At 39.6% G+C, this 20,545-nt stretch overlaps 1 pseudogene; it reads right to left on the reverse strand.

Annotated features, from left to right (window-relative positions):
• Positions 1 to 13,583: 13,583 nt before the first annotated feature.
• On the reverse strand, positions 13,584 to 13,702 carry LOC137641701 (5S ribosomal RNA; annotated as a pseudogene).
• Between the last annotated feature and the right edge of the window lie 6,843 nt (positions 13,703 to 20,545).

Below are 20,545 nucleotides of genomic sequence, written 5' to 3' on the forward strand. Positions count from 1 at the left end.
GTATAAATGTACAATCAGAAGGATCAAAATAACACAAAATTGTATCACACACAAAAATAATCAAAAGGGGGTTGGAAATAGAAATAAGGTAGCATACAAACCAACAAAAAATGAAAAACAAAAGAGATTTACTGTGGATGCCTTGTCTTAATCTTACATCCAATATCAGTGGGGCTTACTCATTAGCAGCACATACTGCATGTATTATACTGTTTGGACTCACCGTTCTTTGTCCTTAGGGAACCTGTGAAATACCAAATGAGGATCGGTTTCTTTTTGTTTATGGTACACAACACACTTGTGTGACTTCTTTACTGTCGGCGCCATGATTTCGTTTGAGTCAACTATCAAATTCTGAATATAAACAAACAGACGACAAACGATGTATACCTACAACGCCATCTGAAATCGGAGCAACCAACTATTGTGTTCACTTTGGAGTTGCCAACTAGCGTATTAACATTCTATTTTGAGCCTTCCTAGCTTCCTTCAGTATATAGTCTTTGGTCCACACTATCGGGCAAGCCCGACGGGCAAATAGGGATACCAGATACGGTAACACCAACAAGCACACTAGGAGAGTGAGTGGAATTGGTGGCCATGGTAGTAGGCACTTGAGTAATGTCGGAAGCGAGGAAACAAGACTATACTGTACATGAACAGGCAGAAACTGTTTCGACTAATAAACTGAAGCAAGTCAGGGGCTGGTATAGACGAAGTTCATAATAATAATAATAATAATAATAATAATAATAATATAGTCACAGCAAATATACTGCTATGGCTGTTAAGAGTCGCTAATTGGTTTACAGCCTCAAATTATGGTCCTTAGCGACCTTTCTTTCCTCACCGAAGGCGACTCTGTATTAAGATAGAATATGATAGATGATAGTTCACGTAAAGTTTCTGAACTGTGCATAAACTACTTGGCATGATTAGCCTAGTACTCATCAAAAATTAATTAAATTCGAAGCAGGTTCACATAATTTTGCTCGTTAATTGTCTTATCAAAATAACGCCCCCCCCCCCCCCCCCCCTCTCTCTCTCTCTCTCTCTCCCTCTCTCTCTCTCTCTCTCTCTCTCTCTCTCTCTCTCTCTCTCTGTATCTATCTCTTAAAACAAAAAGAAATGTCTATCGTTCCCCAAATATGCCCTTAATTCTGGATTCTTAAGCAATTTTTCCTGTTGCCAACTTTAGTAGTATGAAGAACTATATTTTTCTCATTGGTAGAAATATTTGTTTGTGTCACCTCACTTCTAATAGTTTGATTTGCTACTCAAATTATGTTTAATCAATTTTAGCAAATTCATATTGACATGAATATGAAGGTACCCTTGTGTTAGGATGCGAGTTAGAAAAATTGTAAATATCATAAAGGGCTTTTTACAACAAACATAAAAGTTTATAGAAATAATGTTTACTGGAATATTTATAGATTTTGAATTCTTGTTAAGGATATTATATAAAGTATAATAGATTAATGTCTGTAAAGTGGCACGTGACCGGAATGCACTTTTCTTTGTTACTTGAGCACCTCTAACTGATTGCTATCCTAAGGAAGTTATTATATGCTATTGGTGTCTGTTGTGTTCTCTTTGCCCGCCCGTCTTTGACATCTAAACGATTAGAATTTGTGGGCTGCACTCCATCTGGTATAACTATTGGTTGCTAGATCCCTGTCTGTAGTTTTCCCACTTCTGACGTCATCAATCCTCATTCTCGCTACCTGTTGGGATCTGGAATCATTGGTTGTCCATCGGGCATGCCCGATAGTGCGGACAGGTTTTTATAATATTACATTTAAGTTAGATATTTGAAAATGAATAAGAAGGCACTGAAAATATTTTACTCCTGTTTGAAACCTAAATGAAGTAAAAAGGAAGCACATTCGGTCAGCTAACAACCATACCTTACTCCACTTGGATTAGAACTATAACTTCACATACATATGTCAGTCATTGAAAAATTCTTTTTCATTCTATATACCATGTACTAAATGAATAACTCATTAACAGGTATCTACGGACACGGAGAAAGACTATAGCATGTGAAAGTCAAAGTAATAAGGTTTATAAGGAACTTTTGAAAAATGCACGGAGTCTCAGTTGGGAAGGAAAAGGGAGGGAGTTGGGGAAAAACCGTTACTGTCACCAGCTAACATTTATAAAACCGGACGAAAATTTACACAACAATATGAATAATTTATTCGGTCTAGCAACCACAAAACTGTCACCTAACGAGCTAAAGTTCAGTAAGTTTTTATCAAAATAAGGTTGACTAACTATTTTTGATCAAAATAAGGTTGAATAACTATTTTTGATCAAAATAAGGTTGAATAACAAATTCCTGTGACTGAGATGACTATGAGGTCTATGCATTCCTGTGACTGAGATCACTATGAGGTCTATGCAAAGAATAGACTTAAACTCATTATCAAGATAGATCTTAAAACCATGGATGTCAGTAACAAATATCTACCCGGCAACACCATGAGATGCAGCTGCCATGATTGCAAAATTGCATCACACAAGTGTATCAGCTACTACAGGGCCCCTACAATGCCTATGGAGCCTCATACTTCCACTGTCATAGAGACAGAAGACCAACTTGCTAGGACTCAGGCAGTCCCTGAGGGAAACCATTCCTCGGACTGCAATTGCACTGACTGCTTAACCCAGCTTCTGAAGGAAGCCACTGCCATTGCCTCCAGCACTTCATGACCTGTACCACCACCGAAGACAGAGGTGAAGATACCTCTTCCCAAGTTCTAGCTCCTGCAAGCTGACAGCTCCATTTCTTGCGCCGCAGTTGCTACCATAGCCGCCAGACATGGAATGCGGATTACAGTTCGACCGAATCGCAAGGGAAGCTCATCATCTCCCCCAGGGATCAGCCAGCTTTCTGCAGAAGGAGCCCTCCCTGACGCTGCTTGACCCTGCCACAATACAGAGGAAAGCCATCGTCACCAAGTACCCAGTCACTATGCATTTCACCTTAGCCCTTTCTTGCAGCAACTTCGCTGAGGCAGAGTGCTGCAAGAACAAGAATGATGTCCCTGTCAGCAAGCTTATAGTTACCTTCATTGGGCCAGTCCCACCCTCACTGGACCTAGGCATATGGAGAACTTTCCCCATCCTCAATTAAACATCAGAGCACCTTCGATGCTTTCCCTACCAGCGTTTTGGCCATCATAGAGAAGACTGCATGGGATCCACAATCTGCAGTGTCTACAGCCAGCACCGTAAGACCAGTGTCTGCATCACTGTTCATAAGAAGGCAAAGAAACCCGGCCCAAGTGCTCCAAATGCTCCAGGTCTCCTCACACCTGGAGTAGGAGATGCCCAGAAAGGCTGAAGAGGATTGCAGCCTTGAAGAACACCTCTCCACCCAACCCACCGCAAGCACCTTCAATGCAGCAACAGCAGCCCTAGAACCAGAAACCTCCTCACTAGAGAATTCGACGTCAGCTGCCCACCTTACCTGCCCCTGAGACTCTGATCAACCAGAACCAGCATCTCTCCCAAATCCTACTCCTTCCAATCCTACCCAAACCATCACTCAGAAGGTTGAGTCATTGACCCTTGAACACCTCATTCCCTTAACCATCCAAATCCTTACCAGAGTCATTTCCGTTGCCAAAATCCCCAACTTCCTGGAGTTACTCTGCCATTTTCACCTACCAACCACTGAGCAAGGATAAGTATATTTACTTAAAACTGCTCCTTTTCCTTCCAACTTAAAATTTTTCTCTCCTATCCCAGTGTTTCCTACTTACTGGGACTTGTTACTATCACACTTTTTCTCCTACTGACAGACTTTGTTGTTAACCCTTCCTTTTGTGGACCTAAAAAGGAGTCAGCCCTATGGGTTACTTCATTCCCTTTCGCGCCAGTCAGAGCAACTTATCCCATAATGCTTAAGAAACAGTAACCCACCCCCTTTGATGTTTCAGACTTAGTAACCTTCCCTTGGTGTTTCAGAATTCAGTAATTCCCCCTTGTAAGTAACTTACTTTTTCTCAATCCTCATGCGCTGAACCTTGGCCTCCCTCTGGGAGGCTACTCTTGCATAACTTATTCGCTTACAGGCTGCCAATACAAGAGTCCTTGTCTTGCTATAGGCAAGGCAATCTAAAACAAATGAATGAACAAACAACCCCTGTTATCCACAGGGGTGAGTCAATGGAGAGGTGGGCGTGCCCGACGATGCTAATAGTGTGTTCAGTGTGGTACATAGTGCCTACCGCAAAGTAGAAGATTTTGTGTAGTATGATAATTGTTTTGTGTATGATGAAAAATAACATAAAGAAGAGAATATGGTGCAAAGAATGGCTCAATAAAAGAAATGTGTATGGCAGCCACACAACTAAAGGAACTACAAGTTGGCCATTAAAAAGATTTCATAGACTATCTGAGAATGAGTATAAGCACCTTTTATGCTTTACTAGGAAAGCTGGAGCCATTCATTATGTAAAAAGACAAAAACATGAGACAGAGTATGACAACAGCAGGTCGTTTGAAGGGAATGCTAAGATTTTTGGCAACAGGGCGTATGTATTCAGCACTTCAGTATTCTACACATATTTCCAAATGAAACTTGTCACGCATAATCCCAGAAACATGCCAGGCCATATATAAGGTACTAGGGTAAGACTACTTGCAGGTGAGTTTACTATTTATTGACCAAGACAGTACATTGTGTAGTTATATACCAAAAGACAAGGAAATACTGGTTTACCTAGTTAGCTTGTTTACCTCCCACCTGAAGGGTCAGCTCTTCCTTGATGTCACAGGTAGACATTATTATGAAGCCTATTTATAATCAATATATACGGTATGTAGATATTTGCGATCATTGTAGATGAAGAAAGCCTTCCAAGTCGTCTTAGAAAATATTTTGAGCATATATTTGGTTTTCACCATTCATTTCACTTAAATTATTAGAGACGACAGTTCCAAAAGCAGAGAAAGTATTTTCACCTTGGGACAACAACTTTAACTCAATATATGCCTCTTGCAGGAGTTAGGTTTCCTCGATACTCCTTGTGCTACTTTTTTCCTTTTTTTGGTGGGTCTTCGATGTGACGGCCAGTCACAAGTGTATCTGATTCCATAGATTTATCAGTTGGAATATCAGAAGCCCCAGGCGTATACCGGATCAGTAACCATTTAGAAGGAAAAACATATTGGGTTACATATGGTTACATGCCAATAAATTAATGATTCACATATATTGATAGGGATTCATAATATTTATTGATACACATAATATTGTGGGGACTAAATAAAGGAGGAAATTTATAATGACTATAGGCCGTACATTATAAAGGTGAGAGAGAGAGAGAGAGAGAGAGAGAGAGAGAGAGAGAGAGAGAGAGAGAGAGAGAGAAAGAGAGAGAGAGAGAGAGAGAGAGAGAGAGAGATAGAAAGCAAACGAGAAAAATGAGGGGAAGTGAGCAAGAGAATGATACGGGGAGGAAAATATGTTAACGTACCTCACTTTCAGATGTGTCTGCAGACATTATGTCTCCATCTTTGTTATTGTGGCTTCTGTCTATATTTGACACTGACGGTCTTATCCTATCATCATAACATCATAATTTTGGGGAATAAAGATTGACAGTCCAAGCTTCTGACCTTTGTGAATCCTTCATTTTCCTAAATTCATGCCTAAGCTGGTTTCATAGCGTGCCTATTTTCTTTTTTATGTCATCTGTTCTAACTGCAGCCCCTTGTTCCTGTATATCTGCAGCAAAGGCCTTCTGTGATGTAATGCACTTGTCTATGTTCTTGTAACTTATTCAGTCTCACATTCCACAAACATGAATCTTGCCGATAACGTTCAATCAACTTGCGTGTAACATGTTTCAACTAGTAAATGGCAAGTGGCTCACTGGAGGTCTCCGAATTAGACATCGCAAGTTACTCTGGTGTGACCGTTGTTACAGTGATATATTGCGTGGGCAACAGGCCTGCTATGTTAACATACGTGTGCCAGCCCGGGTCGTAGCTCAAGCCATTGGGCACAGCCATGGTGATTTCGCTACAAGACGCATCAGGCAATTTGATGGTTTGCCCGTCAAGTGTGCTCGTTGGAGGGGAGGTCCGCCAATCAGGCCAAGTTGTGTGAACAGGCCTTAAGAGTGTTAGAAATATGTAGATGCAATTGTTACAGTGATATATTGCGTGGGCAACAGGCCTGCTATGTTAACATACGTGTGCCAGCCCGGGTCGTAGCTCAAGCCATTGGGCACAGCCATGGTGATTTCGCCACAAGACGCATCAGGCAATTTGATGGTTTGCCCGTCAAGTGTGCTCGTTGGAGGGGAGGTCCGCCAATCAGGCCAAGTTGTGTGGACAGGCCTTAAGAGTGTTAGAAATATGTAGATGCAATGCAAATGTGAAAAGTTAGCATCGATGGAAGGATGGGTCAGGATATTTTGAGTTGGCTCGTTGTGTGGAAATATACAGTATTGTATTTTACTGAAGTGCTATGAGGTTTAAGGGGGTTAAGTCTTGGAAAGGTTGATTGAATAGGTTGTAGGAGAGACTTATGTTAAAAAATACGTGCTTGCTATCTAGGAAGCGTAAGAATTCTTCCAAGATAGGGGGAAACCGTGCAATGTGTATAGAACAGTCTAACGATGTTCTGATGAGCTATCTATGTAGGTATAAGAAGAGAATAACTTTGTGGAAAGATCAGTGGTGCTGGAGTTCACCTATGATTCAGCAAGTGCAATATTGTTCGTCACTGAAACCCCCCCTAGCTGAGGAACTGTTAACTTGAAATATATATATATATATATATATATATATATATATATATATATATATATATATATATATATATATATATATATATATATATATATATGTATGTATGTATATACATATATATATATATATATATATATATATATATATATATTTATATATATATAGTGTGTGTGTGTCTTTGTCTGTAGAAATCACAACAGGTGATGAGTATGAATTATCCATTATAGCTACGAAAGGTAAAATGGAAACAGTTGATTGAAGTTAGTACTTCTGTCTTATTGATGACATATTCGGACTCACCGTGAGATTAAATATAGTCCTAAAAGGGTATGTTAATAGAGAAGAAAGGGATCCTTAAACTATAATTTTCTTAATCATTCCAAATAAGTTGGAATTAAAAAAAGAAGATATTACAGGATTGCTGGAAAACTCACAATTGAGCTATCATGATGGAAATGTGTTTATTTCGAATCTAAGAACAGATACCTGAATTTCACAGGAATATGTACGGTGACTTGTAATAAACTTATATCTCTCTTGATAGCTCAGTTGGTAGAGTTTTCACAGGCAGGGTTACAGCTTAATGGCACGAGTTTGAATCTGTCCAGCCAGAAGCTAATACCATAAATGAATTCCAGTGGATATGTATTCCCAATGTAGAATTCAGTATTGAATGTCATTGTGGTTGAAATCTACATTGATTAAAATCACGGGTGTTAGTGATATATATATATATATATATATATATATATATATATATATATATATATATATATATATATATATATATATATATATATTCATTTTAAATAACCACGTGTTGCAAACTCACAATTCAGCTATCATGTTGGAGATGGGTTTATTTCAAGTCTTAGAACAGATTCCTGAATTCGACAGCAATATGTACGGCGACTTGTAATAAACTTATATCTTTCTTGATAGCTCAGTTGGTAGAGGCTTCACAGGCATGGTTTCGGCTGAGTGACACTATTGGCTTTGGTGTTGGTTTTCAAAGTTATAACTGCCCTAAAATCTCTGCTCTATTGTAACAGCTTCTGACTCTCGAGTGAGAATATGTAAACAAAACTCGTACACAACAATACAAAAATAACAAATGAGCATCGCTCTCAAAAAGATAGGATCCTACTGCAATACAAGAGTAAGAAGAATAACATCATAACTTTAGCAAAATTAATGAAGGATTAAACCCTTAATAACATACGCTACTACATTTATAAACTATACTAAAACATGTTCTATCAATGCAATACTGTACAACATTACTCTTCATACATGTAGCGCATATAGTATTACAGTAAAAAATACATAAGTCTCCTCCTCCTTAACTAAACATTATACAAAACTTCACAAATCTAATTTCTCAGGGGGCTTCCCTCTATTCATCGTATAGGGAAATACTCTAACTTCATCCTGTACTTGTACATGAATAGATTCTGAATCCACATCTGATGTTTGACCATCCTGGTTAATATTTGATTAAACTATTTCTGAAAATTTCTCATCTGTAACATTCACATGATCTACAGGATTTTTACTTCCACCAACTTGAACATCATAATGTAAATTTCCTATCTCTTTTACAGTTTCTCCTGGTACCCACTTTTCTGGAGTATTGTATGATCTTACCATGACATTAGAATAAAGGGAAAATGTCTTACTTTTGGAAGACTTTTTAATTACTTATTCCCTTTATCTTCTAAATCACTTTGCAAACTTAGATACAACAAATCTAACTTTCACCTAATCCTCCTCCCCATCAACAAAGTTAATGGTGTCACACTTGTGTTGCGCAGTGTTGTTCTATAAGACAATAAAAACTTTGACACAAAAAAATATGGGATAGGTTTTTACCTTTTTACATTTCATGGTATGCTTAAATGTTTGAACAAATCTTTCAGCCTCTCCATTCGAGGAAGGATGATGTTTCTGAAAATGTATGTTTAATACCATTTACGTAAGAAAACTTTAAATTCATATGAGATAAACTGTGGTCCATTATCAGTTACCATTCTTTCTGAAATTCCATGTGTAGAAAGTTTTTTTCATTAATTCTTGAATTCTGGCGTAAGGTGTTGTTGTCTTTATTGGGATTACTTTTGGCCACTTACTGTAAGCATCGACAACTATAAAAAACAAGTAACTTAAGAAAGGGCCTGCAAAATATATGTCCACTCTTTGCCACGGATACCTGGATAATTCCCATGGGTGCATTCTAGCAAATTGAGGATTGTTCTGTTGCATAACACAATTCATATAATTTCTTATAAATAATTCAATATCCCTATCTACACCTGGCCACCAGACAAAAGTCTGACAATACCTTGGTGACCACCATGTATTTCAGACAAAATCTTATTCCTCAGTGAACTAGGAATAATTACTGCTCATCCTTTCCTTATACAACCTTGTGCCATACTCAATTCACTCCATATATCTTTATAAGCTTTACAATTTACCTCATTTACGCATAAGTCCTTACCTATCATTAACCTCTCTAAAACCTTACTAAGTATTGGGTCTTTCTTGGTGTTGCATGCAATATCCTTGGCTGTAATGGGTACATCGTATACTGAATCTAGCAATAAACAGTCATCATATTCTTCTGGTGCTTTGTCTACTGGAAATCTAGATAAAGCATCTGCATTACGCATCTTTGATGTAGGACGATATTCTATATCATAATCATATGCGGCTAACATGATGGCCCAACGTTGTAGTCTTGCAGCTACCAACGTGTAAACTTGCTTTTGGACCCAATATTACTAATAGAGGTTTATAATCTGTAACAAGCGTGAGCTTTTTCCTTCCATAAAGATTCATGTGAAATTTCTTAACTCCATACACTAATGCTAAACCTTCTTATTCTATTTAAAAGTAATTCCTTTCTGCCATATCCAATACTCTAGAAGCGAAATTAATTGGCTTTTCTGTTCCATCCGGCATTATATGAGATAATACTGCACCTAAACCTATGTACAATACATCACAAACTAATTTAACTGGTAAATCCATTTGATAATGTACTAGAAATGTAGATGATCTTATTTCTTGCTTGATTCTTTCAAAATATTCCTGACAATCTTCTGTCTAATTCCATTCTACACCCTTATTCAGTAGGTTATACAATGTATGTACGATTGTAGATAAATTCTGAATGAAATTTCCATAAAATGTTACTAAACCTAGAAATTATTTTAATTCCTTAACATTTTCTAGTACCTTTGTTGATATCATTACTTTAATTTTCTCCTTAGTCTTGTGAATCACTTTGCCATTAATTACAAAACCTAAGTATTCCACTGAATCAACTTCTAAAATATATTTGTTCTTATTTTCTATAATATTATGTTCTTCCATTTTTTTCATATTTGCCCGTAATCTTTCTTTATGTTCAGAGACTAGAATATTATCTATGAAAATGAATACTCCTTGCTTTCCTGGAAAAAACCTTATCCATAGTTTGTTGCCATATAGCTAGATTGCTTGCTACTTCATAAAGCAATCTCTTTAGCCTATACAAACCTAAGGATGTATTTACTGTACATAGTTCATTTGAATTTCCATCCATGGGAAGCTGTTGAAATACTTGTCTAAGATCTAACTTAAAAAATAAATGACATTCTGACATAGTTGCAAACATATCTTTTGAATTTGGTAATGGATGTTGAGCTACCTGAAGCTGTGGATTCAATGTTACCTTGTAATCTCCATATAACCTAACCTGACCATTTTCCTTCACAATAGGAACTAATTGTGTAGCCCAATTTGAGCATGTAACCATTTCCCAAGAACCTTCACTTTCTAATTTTTTTATTTCTGTTTCAACTGCACTTTTCAATGCATACGGTACTGGTCTTAGAGTAAATATCTAGGAGTACTACATGATTTCAAAACTAAAATGACAAATTCGGAGATAATTTGTATTTTTCCTAACCATACAAACCTTAGCTATTTACATTGGGTTTACCTTTTAGCGTAGCTGAAATGGCGAGCCATCAGAATTTAACGAATTTAGCAGGGGGGTAAGGGAGTGGTAGCTAGCTACCCCTCCCCCCCTCACACACCGGTGAACTGCTTCACTTCACTTAGAGGTAGGACTTGTCTTGGGGGACAGGGTTGGCGGGCAAATATATGTAAATAGCTAAGGTTTGTATGGTTAGGAAAAATACAAATTATCTCCGAATTTGTCATTGGTTCCGTAACCGAAATACAAACCACGCTATTTACATTGGGTGACTTACCCCTTAGGAAGGGTGGAAAGTCCCCAGCCATACTGGCTTTGGCTTTACCCGGGGACTCAGAATCCGAGTGAGTCGCACTCGAGAAAAGGAGTCCCCACACCTCACAAGTTCCTTGCTCCACAAGTAAACGTGTGGCCTACATAAGCTTGTGTGTGAAGGAAGAAGTGTGACCCGTCCTAGGCAGTTGACCTGGAGTTCCAGAAGGAACTCTGGGTTAGGACGTTCCCAATACCACCTCGTCAGGGTATGGGGGACGCGACAGAATTGACTCAATACTCGGAACACAAGAAAGCATGGTTTACCTGCAGAGGTTTGAGGTCAGCTATGCAGAGACCAGGATGCTGCTTCCCAGTAGAGGGGATGATGAAGAAAGAAGTAACGGCCAGACATACTTCTTTCGTTCATGCAGACTAAAACCTGATAACAATGCCCTCAACCTTCTGCTACCTGTCCAAAAAGGGGCCTGAGGTTAGACCAGCTGTTGTGTAGCCACCACAGAGCGATAGAAACGTATCGATACTCCTGTGGGTTACGTCCTGCAGGAAGCGGGCTGTGAAGGTCATTAGACGCTTCCAGACTCCAGCTTGTAGCACCTGCGTCACAGAGTAGTATTACTCAAAGGCGAGGGACGTTGCGATGTATCCGACAACGTGCTGTAGGGCGACGTGACGGGGGAGGGTCTGGATTCAGGTCGAGATGAATGTCCTTGAGTCCGAGCTGAAGAGGTATACTGGTGACTCTCCCCCGTGTCCTTCTTGTGCTCCCAACCCGGCTGCACGTGAGGACAAACTGCAGCTGTTCCCAAAGATAACCCCTCGATTCCTTTACTGGCAAGAAGGAGAAGGTTTGGGTCATTTGATACAGAATAGTGACTCGAAATCTTGAAGGAATTGGACCGAAGGGCCGGAACCTTAAAATTCTGAGTCTAGCCAACAACTCAGGAGCGAACCTGAATGTTGCCTTCCCCCATTCCTTAGAAAGGGCGGAGTTGTACGAGACCAAGAAGATTGCTTACACACTGGCCGAGGCCAGAGTGAGCAGGAGCCCCAAGACGGAATATGATCAGAGGCCTGACGTAATGGGTCTTGAGAAGATCTCTTAAGGGACTAAAAAGTCCAAACCATGCTCCATGTTGGAGGTCTCACTCCGACTGGGGGCAGGGATGTTCGCAGCTTCACATGAACGAGGAAAGGTCCAGCGGGAAGGAAAAAGTTTATTCCTTTAAGCCTGAAGGCCAGGGAAAGGCTGAGCAACAGGCTTCACTGCCGAGAGCGGAAAGGAGTTTCCTCCCGCTGAAAAGCAATAAGTTCGTTATTGCTGGAGAGGAGGTCTCAAGGGAAGAGGTATCTCTCCCACGACACCAACCACAGAAGACTCTCCACTTCGCCTGGTAGACCCCTGCGGATGACTATCGCAGATAACGCGACCTCCGCCCCGCGACTGTAGCGGGTTGTCTCTTCTTGAGGAGGAGGCGTAGTGTCTCCAGGCATGAAGCCAAAGCGATGCCCCGGCTCGTGAAAGATGTTGCTGTGTGGTTGTTTGAATAGCCTGTGCCATGGGAGAAGCTCTCCCGGGAGTTCCGTCAGGGGAAGCAGGGGGTCCGGAAACCGTTCCGCGTATAGTCCCAGTGGAGCTCTCAGGGCCATCGAAAGGTTGACAGACAACCCGGTCTTGTTGAGATCCATTCTCAACAGACAATAAAGGAGGGAAGACACAGGCGTCGATGTTGTCCCACCATCACCGGAATGCATCTTGCCAAAGAGTCTTAGGGTCTGAGACTGGGGGGAAGAACAGCGGAAGCTTGAAGTTCCAAGCTGTCGCGATCAGGTCCCCCAGGCCAGGACTTGCTGGTTACTAAAGGCCAAAGACCCCCAGGTACACTCTATCTGCGAGGCTCTGCTCAGATAGTCGGAGAGAACATTCCTCTACCCGGAATGAGCGAGCCGATAGTGGTATTGAGAGGATCTCAAATCATCTCAGTATCTCTACTGCAAGATGCGAAGGTATGAAAATGCGTCCCTTGCTGGTTGGAATACGCCAGTACCATGAAGTCGTCGCGCACGGAGCGACTCGGCAGGAACTGTAGGATCTGTAGAGGGGCCAGACTACGGCCCCTAAGCCTGCCTGAATGATGGAGAGGTATCCTTCAGGTCCTGACCATAGGCCTAAACCGGAACATTCCCCTCCCCCCCCCCTTTTCTTTGACGAGTCCGAGAACAGCATAAAAAATGTGGGGAAAGGACAAGAATATCCACTCTCATCAAGAGGTTCTATAGGTCAACGCCCATTGCAGGTCTAAACGTTCCGCTGGTCCCATAGGGGCCAGAAAGTCCGGTTAATCGTTGCTTTGAAACCACCGGAACTTGGGCCGCCCCACAGGGAACTTATCCTGAGGCGACCGTTCGGGACTTTAGACGGGTCAATGAGGAAAAGAAACCTAGGAAACGTTCCAAGGTAGGGCTGAAAGCTCTGCTTGACTGAGAAGAGGTACTGCGACTCTCCTCAGCCTTGCCATAGTCAACTGAAGGGAAAACTCGGAGGAGGAGGCAACAGCATCTGGCATCCCCAGGCGGTCACCCATCCAAGTACCGACCAGACCCGACGTTGCTTAACCTCGCTGGACGGACGAGAAGCGGGGTTTCCAACGTGGTAAGGCCGTTGACTCAATATCATGGCTAGATACTCCAGATGTTGAGGCAGAAGTAGAGAAGGCTCCTAGCAAATTACCATGATCCCTCACTCATGGTAAGGATCCGGAAGCTTGTCCCGGCGTTGAAGAGGGTCAAACCCGAACCTACCGGAGTTGACCAGACCTCCAAAAGGCGAAGGAGGCGGAAGCCTGCTCCTGAGCGGCCATGGGGAAAGCAGGGAGAGTTCTCTGGGAAAAACCTGCGATGCCGTGGCAGGATCGCCACACCGCATCTTAAGTCTAGGCTGAATTCCAAGAGCTTCCTGGAAGATGGATGGAATGGAAACTGAAAGTACCCGTCCTTCCGATCCAGGGCCTAAGGAGTCCTACCGCCTCGTTACCAGTCTGATCGATTCTGCTGTTCCACGCTGGACGAAGTTTGTTCGACAAACTTGATCAGAGCTGAGAGGTCGACTACGGAATTCCCGTCTCAGATGCTTTCCTACGAGAAAGGATCGACTGAAGAAGCCGGGGGGTGAAGCCGTCGATGCTCTTATGGAGGACCTACTCCTAAGGCATGGATCATTCTGCCCAAACGGGCAAAACTCTTGCCGACCCCATGGCATAGAGGTTTAGTGACACTGAATTCGCTGACAGAGACGGCAGGCGCGATATCCTTGGCTGATCATGGAGATCGTGCAGGAATCGGCATCGGGAAGCTGTTATCCGGATGAGTAACCTTAGGCATCCTCCCACCGTGAGACCTGCAAGGGGGGGTTGCCAATCCTAGAGTTCGTGAACTCTGCTGCTCCCTCTAGGATTATGCCCCCCCCCCCCGGGAGAGCCTCCCGTGCTACCTGTTCCTGACAGGAGGGGACTGCTATTGGACACCTTGTCTTAGCTGCCGTAGCCGGTCCGATAACTTAGGCCGACGAGGCTGAAAGAAAGAGGCGCTGGAGACCTGCAGGTTCTGGAAGAAAGCGCCTTGGAGGAGTGAAAACGGAAGTCGACTTCCTCCGCACAACCGCTGTCCATGTCTCTGTCCTTGGGCACAAACAAGCTCTTCCCAAGGATGGAAGAGTGTCCGAGCTTGTCGACATCCACGGATGAGACACCCGAGATTCATAAACTAATTGAAACAAAACGTACGGCGTAGCAACCCCCCCACACGGAAAGGAAGCTACTAAGGCGTAGTAAAAGTCACGTAGTAAAAGGGTGAACGACCTCAAGAGAGAGAGAGAGAAAGACCGAAGTCAAACTCGATCGCGACCCATGAAAATACACCATGGTGGCCTAACTGCCGAGGGCTCCACGGAGATATCGTACACTACACACACAAGCACAAAGTCTGAAAAGGAAACTTACTGATTTCTATACTCAAATATATACATAAACATGAAACATTTTTTACATATATATTGAGTAAAAGAAAAGTAAGTGATTAAGTAAAGACAAAACAAATAATGGCTGCCAAGCGAGGACGAAGACAGACACGTCTGTCTATCCTCCGAGCCAAAAGTGAAGTGAAGCAGTTCACCGGTGTGTGAGGGGGGGAGGGGTAGCTAGCTACCACTCCCCTAAACCCCTGCTAACTAGCGCGGGGGTAATACACCCTCGTTAAATTCTGATGGCTCGCCATTTCATCTACGCTAAAAGGTAAACCCAATGTAAATAGCGTGGTTTGTATTTCGGTTACGGAACAAATTGCCTTTGCTTTTTTTACTCTACCAACTTTATATTCAAATACGTTTGGAAACTCCTCTGAAAGAATATTATCCACAGACACTTCATTCTTATGTTCATTTTGTGTACCTGTAACCTTCAAAATACTAGGCCAATCTAATTTTATACAATGTAACTAGTCCAAACCTAGTAAAGTTTGTCCTTTACCTTTCACTACCGTTAATGGCATTCTTTCTAACTTCTGATCTTTATACGTTATTCTACATTTGAAGCATCTATGACCTGAATATCAAAACCATTATAACCTCCCAAAATTCTATTTGTACCTTCTAATAACAAATTAGGAATGCTTTTAGCTGTTTTCCCAACATAATTGATACATCAGCTACTGTGTCCCCTTGCATTACAATTGGTTTATAATTATGATCACTTATACTAATATATGTTTCTTTGCACCTTTGTTGACAGAATTAGTGCAAAATGCAAAGTTAATTTTTGACCTAACCTGATTATTATGAACCTTTTCCACATTATTCTCTTGGCCTATAGTATCAACTGCTGCATTTATTTTCTTTGCGGACTGTTTAGGGAATCTACAAGTATTTGAAAAATGTCCTGTCTTTCTACAATTTTGGCATGTTTGTCCTGTAGCAGGGCATTTTCTTGCTTCGTATGCAAGATGATCAGTTTTACCACACCTATAGCATTTTGGTTTTTCCTTTTGCTTCTGCGTATATGTCTGATTCTGATATTTGTGAGCATTAGAGTTCGGTAATTTCCTATGACTAGGCCTTGACGTATTCTTTCTCTGATTTTCATTGTCTTTCAACTTTGAACCTATCTTGCTAATTTTAGAATTTTCCATTCTATTGCTTGTAGAATTATATATTACATCACTTTACCTATCTGGTGTTTCTAGAGGTCTGCCTATAATCAATACCTTCTCTAGTGTTAAATCGTTATCTTGCAATAGTTTTTTTCTTAGCTCTTGTGATGTGCAATGGGCAATAACTTGATCTATGATAACATTTTCTAACTCTAGAAATTCACATGAAAGAGCTAAATTCTTAAGTCTAGTCACAAATGCATCAAGGCTCTCATTGGCTTTCTGATATGCCTGTACTGTGAATTGATACCTTTCAAAAAATTTATTGACCTGAGGGGCAAAATATGTGTTTGGAGCCTTAATCACAACTTAACTAGTGTCATCGGTAGGTTGTAGCGTCTTAAACACTTCCCGAACCTCTCTTCCAGCCATTTGCAGTAATAATGCCTTTCATACTACCTAAAGCTTCAATGTAAATCTTACTTTCCTCACACCACTGTTGCCATCATGTTGCAACAGAATTGGGTTCAGCAACAATGCTGAACTTCATTGGATGTTCGATGTCCAGGGGCATTTTGACTTATACCTGAATTAGGTTAGACATATGAAATCTACAAAATTGAATAAAAGGTAATTTATCTTAATTTCTGTTAATTGCACCTCTTGTGTGTTTGTGCAATCAATTGTTGTAGTATTACAATTTTTGTTTTATGTAAACTACCATTGTTTTATTGTGAAATTTTACCACCTACTGCCTAATAGTAACAAATTTCAATCCTACCTTACTTGGTCCTACGAAATAACAAATTCAAGTAGAATATTTGCTTCTTTCTTGACATCCAGATGAAATGTTGAAATGGGGTTGTGGCGTTCCTCTTGTTTACTGCATTCCTGCTGCTGCTGCATGGGGTTACATCTAGTTGTCTCCCTGCTGCTGCGTTTCTCTGCATGGGTTCCCTCTCAATTGTAGTCGCCAGTATTGGATATGATATTGGTTATCAAAGTTAAATACTGCCCTCAAACATACCTGGAATAATAATATTTAATTGTAAAGAATGTTCCTATCCGAGAATCTTCGCCAATATTGGATATGGTGTTGGTTATCAAAGTTAAATACTGCCCTCAAACATACCTGGAATAATAATAGTTAACTGTAGAGAATGTTCCTATCCCAGCATCTTTGCTGACTTGTCTTCTGGGTAGATGGGATATAATCAGAGACTTATTGAAATACGTTTAATCTTGCTCAAGTCTACTTCTCTGATCTATTGTAACAACTTCTGACTCCCAAGTGAGAATATGTAAACAAAACTCGGACACATCAAACAAAAATAACAAATGAGCATCGCTTTCAAAAAGATTGGATCCTACTGCAATACAAAAGTAAGAAGAATCACATCCTAACTTTGGGACAATTAATAAATTATTAAATCCTTCATAACATATGCTACTAAACTTATAAACTATGCTGAAATATGTTCTATCAATGCAATACTGTACAACATTACTCTTAATACCCCAAACGTATATAGTATTACAGTACAAAATACATAACGGGCATGAGTTCGAATCTCTACCCAGCCAGAAGCTATTACCATAAATGAATTCCAGTGGATATATATTCCCACGATAGAATTCAGAATTAAATTTCATTGCGGTTGATATTTACACTGATTAAAATCATGAATATTAGTGATATATATATATATATATATATATATATATATATATATATATATATATATATATATAATGAAGAGACAACGTCTCAGTGGCGTTCAAAATTCGAAGATAGCATCTCGGACAAATAGTCCTGCTGATAGTTTTCAGGATAACAGCAAAAATACGTTTACTTTTCTATATTTATTCTTTGGTGTCGACACATGTTTCGGGTCACGCCTTCTTCAGGACTACCTTGAGTTTTGGAACTTAACTTTAATATAAAGGTTATGTTGGTGAAAATTTGAAATTCGGAAAACCTTAAAAAAAATGATATATGAAAACGTTAGATTCTTTAAAATATGAATACAAAGATTTAAGATCATATTTTAAATGCATAGATTATTTTTCAAAATGCTTCACAGAGTTTCATGAAGCTCCCGATTCTATCCTTTGCAGCCGGTCCTACATCGGTTCCTCAGGAACGCTATCTCTCGTGAAAGCAGAAAATTTGCCAGAAACAAGTGATTTTTAACTCAATGATTTATATCATTAATAAAGAATAAAACATTTCAGGAAATATTGTCTACATATTCTATTTTTGGGGTGTCTTGCAAAGATTTTCATTACTTGTATTTTCCCCATGAACAAGCAATGCCTAATATATTGAGATGCGTCCATTATGCATGTTGTTATACATTTTAAACCTCTTTTTTGTAACCATCCATACATGTGGCTAGTTAACTACGCATCTAGTCTTACTTTGATTCCCATTCACTGAAGAAATTATTTTCTTTTCCAAGACTATTTTCTGAAAACACTATATAGAGATATTCAGATTAAACTGGTAATATTAAATTGGATACACCATAACAAATTCTATTCAGGGTCTCCTTGTGTTGCATATCTTTGGTATTTCTTTTAAGTCCATCATTCATGGCCTAGCAAGTTTGTGAAATATTTGATAAATAAAAGTTTTCGTATTATAACAATAACTGAGGGGATGGAGAAGTAACAAATTTATCGTAACTATATATAGTTCATGATACGGACCTGTGATTTTCTTGAAGCCAAGAGAAAAAGTACTTAATACATAATACCAAGTAGAAATTTGGAATGACAGTTAGTTAAGCTTTGAGAAACAAGGTAGAAAATAAATTAAATGTTAGCCACAATGACCGATGAATAGGAAAGAAATCCAATTCGGTATCTGGAATTTAAGAGTTCACGGTATAAGAAGCTGAAATTAGGAATTGGACTTCCTTTGCGGTTATTTCATTTCAAAATAATTTAGTGTGTTTAGAATATTATTGTAAGTAACTCCTCTAGTATATAAAATATTACAGATAAAATTACCTAAATTATGAAGGATGCATTAATGCCAGAAGAGGTTAGACAAAATTTTAAATAGTGAGCATGTGAACTCTTTTTCATGTGTGATGATTCATATTCTTCCTAAGTCAAAAGGAAACTGCAACATACTCTATGTAAGATCCTATTTGATGGAACAACTACACATTATGAAGCGTAACTTCGCTAACTTTATTTGCAAAGACTTCAGTTCGAATGGACGTAGAAGCCAGTGAAGCTGTGTATGATTTTATCAATTATCTTGAAATTTAGAAGAAGGAAGTGACAGGGAGAGGCCACGATTATACTACTTGGCCAAAGAAGCGAGTCACAGGAATGCATTAAGTGTGTTAATCACTATTTCAACCTCAAATAGTCCCCTGCCAAAGGCAAGATAATGCTGGTAAATTGCACTTGGTAGGTTGGACTGTGTACGATAACCATCTTGAGAGGTTGCCCAGGGAGCCCCAGCTTCCTGAATACGAAGACTGTTGCAACCATCATTATTATAGATATTTATCAGATGGTGTGATGATGAGGGACATTATCATCACCATCTACACCAACCCACAACTAAACAACCACCCTTTTTTTTTTTTCTTTTTTTTGTACAAAAGAAGGTTTCGGGGAAATTGAAGAACTTGTGCTGCAGTGAATCTGCGAGAGAGAGAGAGAGAGAGAGAGAGAGAGAGAGAGAGAGACAGACAGACAGACAGACAGACAGACAGACAGAGAGAGAGAGAGAGAGAGAGAGAGAGAGAGAGAGAGAGAGTACTTTGTGTTGCATTTGTATCGTGAACTTCAGGAATCATTTAGATACTTAATTCCTTGATTGTCATACCTCCCATCAGATGATTAAAAGCTTTTAATAGTTAGTGAACTTAACGATAGTTTGTATGCATCTAATTCGATGAAAGAATTATAATCGTTCAGTGATGGTTTGTTAGTAATCTTGTTGAGTTTTTCTGTTTGATGACTAATGAATCAACAATGAAAGACTGATGAAATTTTTTTTACAAAGATGTTAGATAGTAACACTTAACTTACAGTATATTAATCCACTAGTGTAGGCGACTCGTCAAAAATGACGGCTAAATATTCAGACACACTCACACAGGTTCAACCCTTCCCCTTCCCACCCTCTCAAATAATCATCTCGGGGTACACCCGTCTCATATATATATATATATATATATATATATATATATATATATATATATATATATATATATATGTATATATATATATATATATATATATATATATATATATATATATATTATATATATATGTGTGTGTGTGTGTGTGTAAACATATATATATATATATATATATATATATATATATATATATATATAT

The sequence above is a fragment of the Palaemon carinicauda genome, chromosome 5, assembly GCF_036898095.1.
Source record: "Palaemon carinicauda isolate YSFRI2023 chromosome 5, ASM3689809v2, whole genome shotgun sequence".
Taxonomy (NCBI): Eukaryota; Metazoa; Arthropoda; class Malacostraca; order Decapoda; family Palaemonidae; genus Palaemon; species Palaemon carinicauda.